This window comes from Chiloscyllium plagiosum, chromosome 35, assembly GCF_004010195.1.
Source record: "Chiloscyllium plagiosum isolate BGI_BamShark_2017 chromosome 35, ASM401019v2, whole genome shotgun sequence".
Lineage (NCBI taxonomy): Eukaryota > Metazoa > Chordata > Chondrichthyes > Orectolobiformes > Hemiscylliidae > Chiloscyllium > Chiloscyllium plagiosum.
The window spans coordinates 3,733,675-3,739,674 of record NC_057744.1 but is presented as its reverse complement, the minus strand read 5'-3'; the positions used below and the strand labels follow the sequence as shown (position 1 = coordinate 3,739,674).

The window sequence follows — 6,000 nt, the reverse complement described above, 5'->3', positions numbered from 1 at the left end:
GGCCGGTATCCCATCACCAAATAACTCCACAGGGGCCAGCATCCCATCACCAAATAGCTCCACACAGGCCGGTATCCCATCACCAAATAACTCCACAGGGGCCAGCATCCCATCACCAAATAGCTCCACACAGGCCGGTATCCCATCACCAAATAACTCCACAGGGGCCAGCATCCCATCACCAAATAGCTCCACACAGGCCGGTATCCCATCACCAAATAACTCCACAGGGGCCAGCATCCCATCACCAAATAGCTCCACACAGGCCAGTATCCCATCATCAAATAACTCCACAGAGGTCAGCATTTGGGGCTGCACTGTGGTCTAGAGGTTAGCACTGCTGCCTCACAGCACAGGGACCCGGGTTAGATCCCAGCCTCGGGGGACTGTCTGTGTGGGTTTCCTCCCACAGTCCAAAGATGTGCAGGTTAGGTAAATTGGCCATGCTAAATTGCCCACCCTTAGTGTCCAGAGATGTGCAGACTAAGTGGGTTAGCCATAGGAATGCAGGGTTACAGGGATTGGGAAGGTGGGACTCTTCGAAGGATTGGTGTGGACTCAAAGGGTTAAATGGCCTGCTTTCACACTGCAGGGATTCTATGATTCAAATTAATCCTATCACCAAGTCTCCCTCTATTTACATAGGAACAGTCCTTATCTTTAGTCCTGCCTCATTCTTCGTCAGGCACCAGAGTAGAGAGTGGTGCTGGAAAAGTACTGCAGGTCAGGCAGCAACCGAGGAGCAGGAGAATCAACGTTTCAGACATCAGCCCTTCATCAGGAATGAAGCTCATTCTCCTGCTCCTCGAATGCTGCTTGACCTGCTGTGCTTCTCCAGCAACACACTCTTGACTCTGATCTCCAGCACCTGCAGTCCTCACCTTCTCCTCAGGTACCAGAGTGTCAGTCTCCTTGACACTCACCCTTTTTCTCTGTCAGCTAGGGCTCCCTGATTGGCCCATATTAACAGCCCCAAGGTCATCTATTCTTTCCCCATCTCTAATTACCAAAAACGTAAGTAAGGGTCAATCACATTAATGCAAAGTCACATGTAGACCAGATAAGGATGACAGATTTCCTTCCCGAAAGGACATTTATGAAGCAGATAGGGTTCTACAGTAGTTGTCATTAGATTTTAATTCCTAAGCTTTATTGAATTCAAATTTCACTGTCTTGCAGTGTGGCATTTGAAGGCATGTCCTCCTTATGTTAGCCTGGGGCTTTAGGTTACTATCCAATGACATTGCCACAAAGCCACCAAAGTGACCAGGCTCCCTGGACCCAAATGAGCTTCACGCCTCAGGAGAGGGGAGGGGGCGGACGAGGAGGCACATTGGTGCAGGAAGGAGAACTGTGTGACAGAGTCAGGACAGTCACAAAGAAAACTATCTTAGTCTGATTAACAAATGGAGGGTTTCCCTTTGGGAGCCCCGTGTTGCAGCCAAATAGAAACGGTTTCCATGGCTCCAGAGTGTGGGAAGTCCAACATGAGCCAGATTTCCACTGGCAGGGTCATGAGGAAAATGCTACCAGAGACAAATGTCATAGTCTGGAGTTTGTGACTCAAATCTCCAGCAGTTCATGGGGTCACGAAACATTACTGTGTGTCTGCCTTCTGTATTTGCTCAGCACCCTGCAGTGACCCAGCTCGCAATGATTTCAACAGCACTCTCTGATGACCTCAAATCAGGAAGCCTTGCTGTGAAAACCTGACAGCGCACGGGAAGATTCACCCAAACAATAACAGCGTTTCCATGGCCACTGAATGAGGGCCAATGGTCCCCACAGCTCTGCAATCAATGATGCAACTTCCTGTTGAAAGGGAGCATTGGCCATTCAAGCAGCGCATTCCAAATCACAACAACACACCCTGTTTTAATAAAGTCTTTCCTCTCCATGCCCTGGGTCTTCTGTGAATTATCTGAAACATGTGCTCGTTATTGAGGCTCCCTCCAATGGAAATCTCAGCTGAATTGAGGTGGGGCCGGCTGCACGTCACAACGACTTTCAAACACCATGGGTTGGGTCGGGAGGGGCTAAAGAGGCCAGAGTGGGAAGTTTGCAGGCAAGAGTACATGGGGGGAGGGAAGGGTGAAGGGGTGTGATTGCCATTATCCTGTGACTCCTGCAGCCAAGCCCAGACACTTATATTGTGTGTTATGCTGGTAAGATCGTAAGGAATGGGAAGAGGAGCAGGGAGAGGCCATTCGGCCCCTGTTGCTTGCTCTATCATTCAATAGGGTCATAGCAGATCAGAAGAGAACCCCATCTTCCCAACTCAATTACCCAAGAGATCTGCCCAACTCAATCTTGAACATATTCACTGTCTCAGCCTTCCCTGCACCCACAATTCTAAAATTCATCATATTCATCAGGAAAATGGCTCTAACTTTAATAAGCCTATCTCCAGTCAAATGACCAACTGATCTGTACTATCCATTCTTGGGAACTTTGACCTTTGCTGGCCTCCTGTATTCACTAGACTTTAAAAGATGAGATGGGATCTGACTGAAGCGTTCAAAACTTTAACAAAGGCTGGACAAACCAGATGAAGGGAGGTGGTTTCCCCTGGTTGAGGAATCTAAAACCAGGAGAGAACACTCTCAGGATACATAGTAGGTTATCAAGGACTGAGATGAGAAAACAACTCAGTGGTTAGCACCGCTGCCTTACAGCACCAGAGACCCAGGTTCGATTCCAGCCTCAGTCGATTGTCTGTGTGGAGTTTGCACATTCTCCCTGTGTCTGCGTGGGGGAGCTCTAGTTTCCTCCCACAGTCCAAAGATGTGCAGGTTAGGTGAATTGGTCGTGCTAAATTGCCCATAGTGTTCAGGGATAGATAGGTTAGGTGCATTAGTCAGGGGAAAATCTAGGGTAATGGAATGGGTCTGGATGGGCTATTCTTTGGAGGGTCAGTGTGGACTTGTTGGGCTGAAGGGCCTGTTTCCATACTGTAGGGATTCTATGAATCTACTTCTTCACCCAGAGAGTGGTTGAGCTTGGGAATTTGCTAGCACAGGAGGCTGTAGAGGCTAGGTCACTGAGTTTATTCAAGAAAGACATTGATAATGTTTTTCAATATTGAAGCATCAAGAGGTACAGGGAGTGAGCAGGAACATAGAGTTGAGATACAGGATCGAGTATGATCACACTGAAAGCGGCATGGTTTAATCCTGCTCCTCGTTTCAATATTCCAATGTCTTCAGGACAAAGAATCAGTAAAAAAGGAAATAAAAAACAGTAGAATGTTTTCAGACTCCATATAGCGATGACTCAGCTATCCTCATGTTCATCTCCTCTGGACCATCAACGGTTTCTTTACTGGACCAAATACCAACGTGTTTTGATCTTGTGGCATAGGGATGGGTAACATTGCGAGCTGTGAGTCAGATTCAAGTCCCACATGACGACGTTGGGGAGGTGGGTCAGATACGCAACAGGTTGATCATCAGTCAGTACAGACTCCCTTTAGCTCAGGGACAGCAAGCAAAAACACAACGAGTTTCTGGACAAGTTAGAACCATGTGACAGCCTTTTAAAGGTGAGGGCCAGGAGGTTTCGATGTGAATTTATTTTAGCCAGAGGGTGGTGGCATGCTGGAACCTACTGCCTGTAAGAACCTGTCTAACATTGAGGAACCATTTCAAAGTGCACTTCACCCTAACCCTAACCCTAACCCAGGCCACACAGCTGAAGGCCAAGTGCTAGAAAATGGGATTGAATAGATGGATGGTTGTTGTTGACCCATGCAGATTCGATGGGCTGAAAGGCCTTTCTCTGTGCTGTAGATCTCTATCACTGAGTCCACACACACAGTCGTGCCATGATCAAACACCATGCCCATTCCAAAGTTCCACTGCACACACTATTCCTGGCCTGATGCTGCCTGACTTCCTGAACTTTTCCATCTTTTTCTGCTTATATTTAAACCCAAAACTTGAATGAATGCAGCAATTCTGATCCCCCTTCGGCAGGCTCAATCTCAAAGTGCCAAAAACCATGGGAACCGTGCCCTGAATGGGGAAGTTGGAATCAAATTTCTTCAAAAGTATAACATTGTGGGATACAATCTATAAATAATTTTAGATGCAACATGAGGGAGAGTGTAACCTTTTGGAAAGGAGCAGATGACTTCTGACTGATTATTCCCAAAGCTCTATCCTTGGGGATTTTCCTAATCTCATGTGCGTGCGTCTGTTTCAACTCACTGATCGAGATCAAACTCTCGATTAACCAACACCTTCACTATTTTCTGTATTTTCTGATGAGAGGAACTTTGGTCTATTCAATTGTTAAAATATATATCCCAGTTTTCAAATCCTTTCATGGTTTGATCATCCCGCCCCACCCCCCACCCCCTCTGTAATTTCCTCCTGCCTGAAAACCCTCCCAGATCTCTGCAATCATCAGGTTCTGGCCTCTTGAACGTGCCTGAGTTTGCGCATTCAGCTGCCCGGGCCCTGAACTCAGAATTCTGAAAACCTTCCGGAATTTTCTCTCCCCTTTTAAAGTGTTCCTGAAAACCTAAGTCTTTGATCAAGACTTCATTCATCTCTCCTAGTTCCTCCTGATGCACTTCAGTCTCAGTTCTTTTTCTGTGAGTTGCCTTGAAACATTCTATTTGATTACAGGTGCTATATAAATGCAAGATGTTGCCGTTGTGTGATTTCCGATGAATGCTCACAGGAACAGTACTTGTGGGGACTTTACTTAAAGTGAAATATCAGCAGGGTTTTCATCTGGGGCTTTTTGTTGCATTATTTGTTGGGTTTTTTTTTCAAACCTGGGCTTTTTAAAATTCATTCAGAAAGCGTGTACCTCACTGGTTAGGCCCATACTCACCCCTAATTGCCCAGAGGACAGTTTAAGAGTCAACTACATTGCTGTGGGTCTGGAGTCACATGTAGGCCACACCAGGTAAGGATGGCAGATTTCCTTCCCAAAAGGACAATAGTGAATCAGATATTTTTTAAAACAGGGGTTCCTATTGAATGCTAATTTGATTATTCTGATTATTTATCACAGTGAGATTTGAACTCCTGCCTAAGGGCATGGGATTTAGATCTGGATGACCCATTCGGGAGCAATATCACCACCACCACAGCCATACAAATCTGGGGGCTTATTTCAGGGTTTACTCAGGGTGAGCGGGATTTTATCTGGGATTTTTGAGCGAAAGAGCTCAGGAGTGAGGAGAACCCCTCCTTGGGGTCACTGAGCTTAAGTGTGCCAAGGCCTAAGTGTGCATGATGCCACAAGAGGGCAGGCAGACAAAGACTTTGCTCCACCAGGACTGTTTGATAATTTGTGTGTAATGGCCACTCCACATAAGACTTACCATCACAGAGGCATCTTTTACTCCTACAAATGTAATTTGGGACCTGGAAAATCATGACCCTCATGGACAGCCCCAGCAGTGAAAGACCTGAATGTTGAATGGCAATTACAAACTGGGAACTCTGGTGCTATGATATTGATGTCACTGTCCAAAATGAAACATTGTGATAGGAGAAGCTCAGTTCAAAGAACAAGATGGCAGATATGTTTGAGGAAGAATGTCAATTCCATGAGGTTAGTTTTATGATTAAAAAATAAACTAGTTGACCATTTTAGTGAGGATCCCTGGTGAGAAAACAAGTACCTCATTACTCTTTGTCTCACCCAAACCTAGAAGCCGTGCACTTCAGTCATCAGAGCATACATCCTGTAGTGATTAGGACCAGATGGACCTCAGTGACTCCAAAGTTCCTGATTGACCCAGGTTAACAACCCCAGTCAAGAACCTCATAGTCAACAAGGTCCCACCTGGTCCCAATCACCTCATATCCCAACCCTGGAAACACCAGATAAGACCAAAGAGGAATCTGACTCCTACTGTGATCAGTTATTGATCCCCGTCCCAAAGGGAGTTGAAGTGATTTGAATGTCAGAGTTGGGAAGGACACAAACCTCTGGAAACTTGTGATTGGTAAGGAAGGTAAGCCCTAATGGAGTCCTCCT

At 46.2% G+C, this 6,000-nt stretch overlaps 1 protein-coding gene and 1 long non-coding RNA gene across 22 annotated transcripts in view; one reads left to right on the top strand and one right to left on the bottom strand.

Moving 5' to 3' along the window:
* LOC122540586 overlaps positions 1 to 1,899 on the top strand; it is a 14,590-nt gene extending 12,691 nt beyond the window's left edge. Inside the window, exon 2 of the long non-coding RNA XR_006309358.1 lies at positions 1,630 to 1,899. This is a non-coding gene — a long non-coding RNA (uncharacterized LOC122540586). The remainder of the gene's footprint in view (positions 1 to 1,629) is intronic.
* The window catches only part of phldb1b (pleckstrin homology-like domain, family B, member 1b), a 372,433-nt gene that overhangs the window by 133,696 nt on the left and 232,737 nt on the right, over positions 1 to 6,000 (bottom strand). The gene's annotated exons all lie outside the window — the stretch shown is intronic.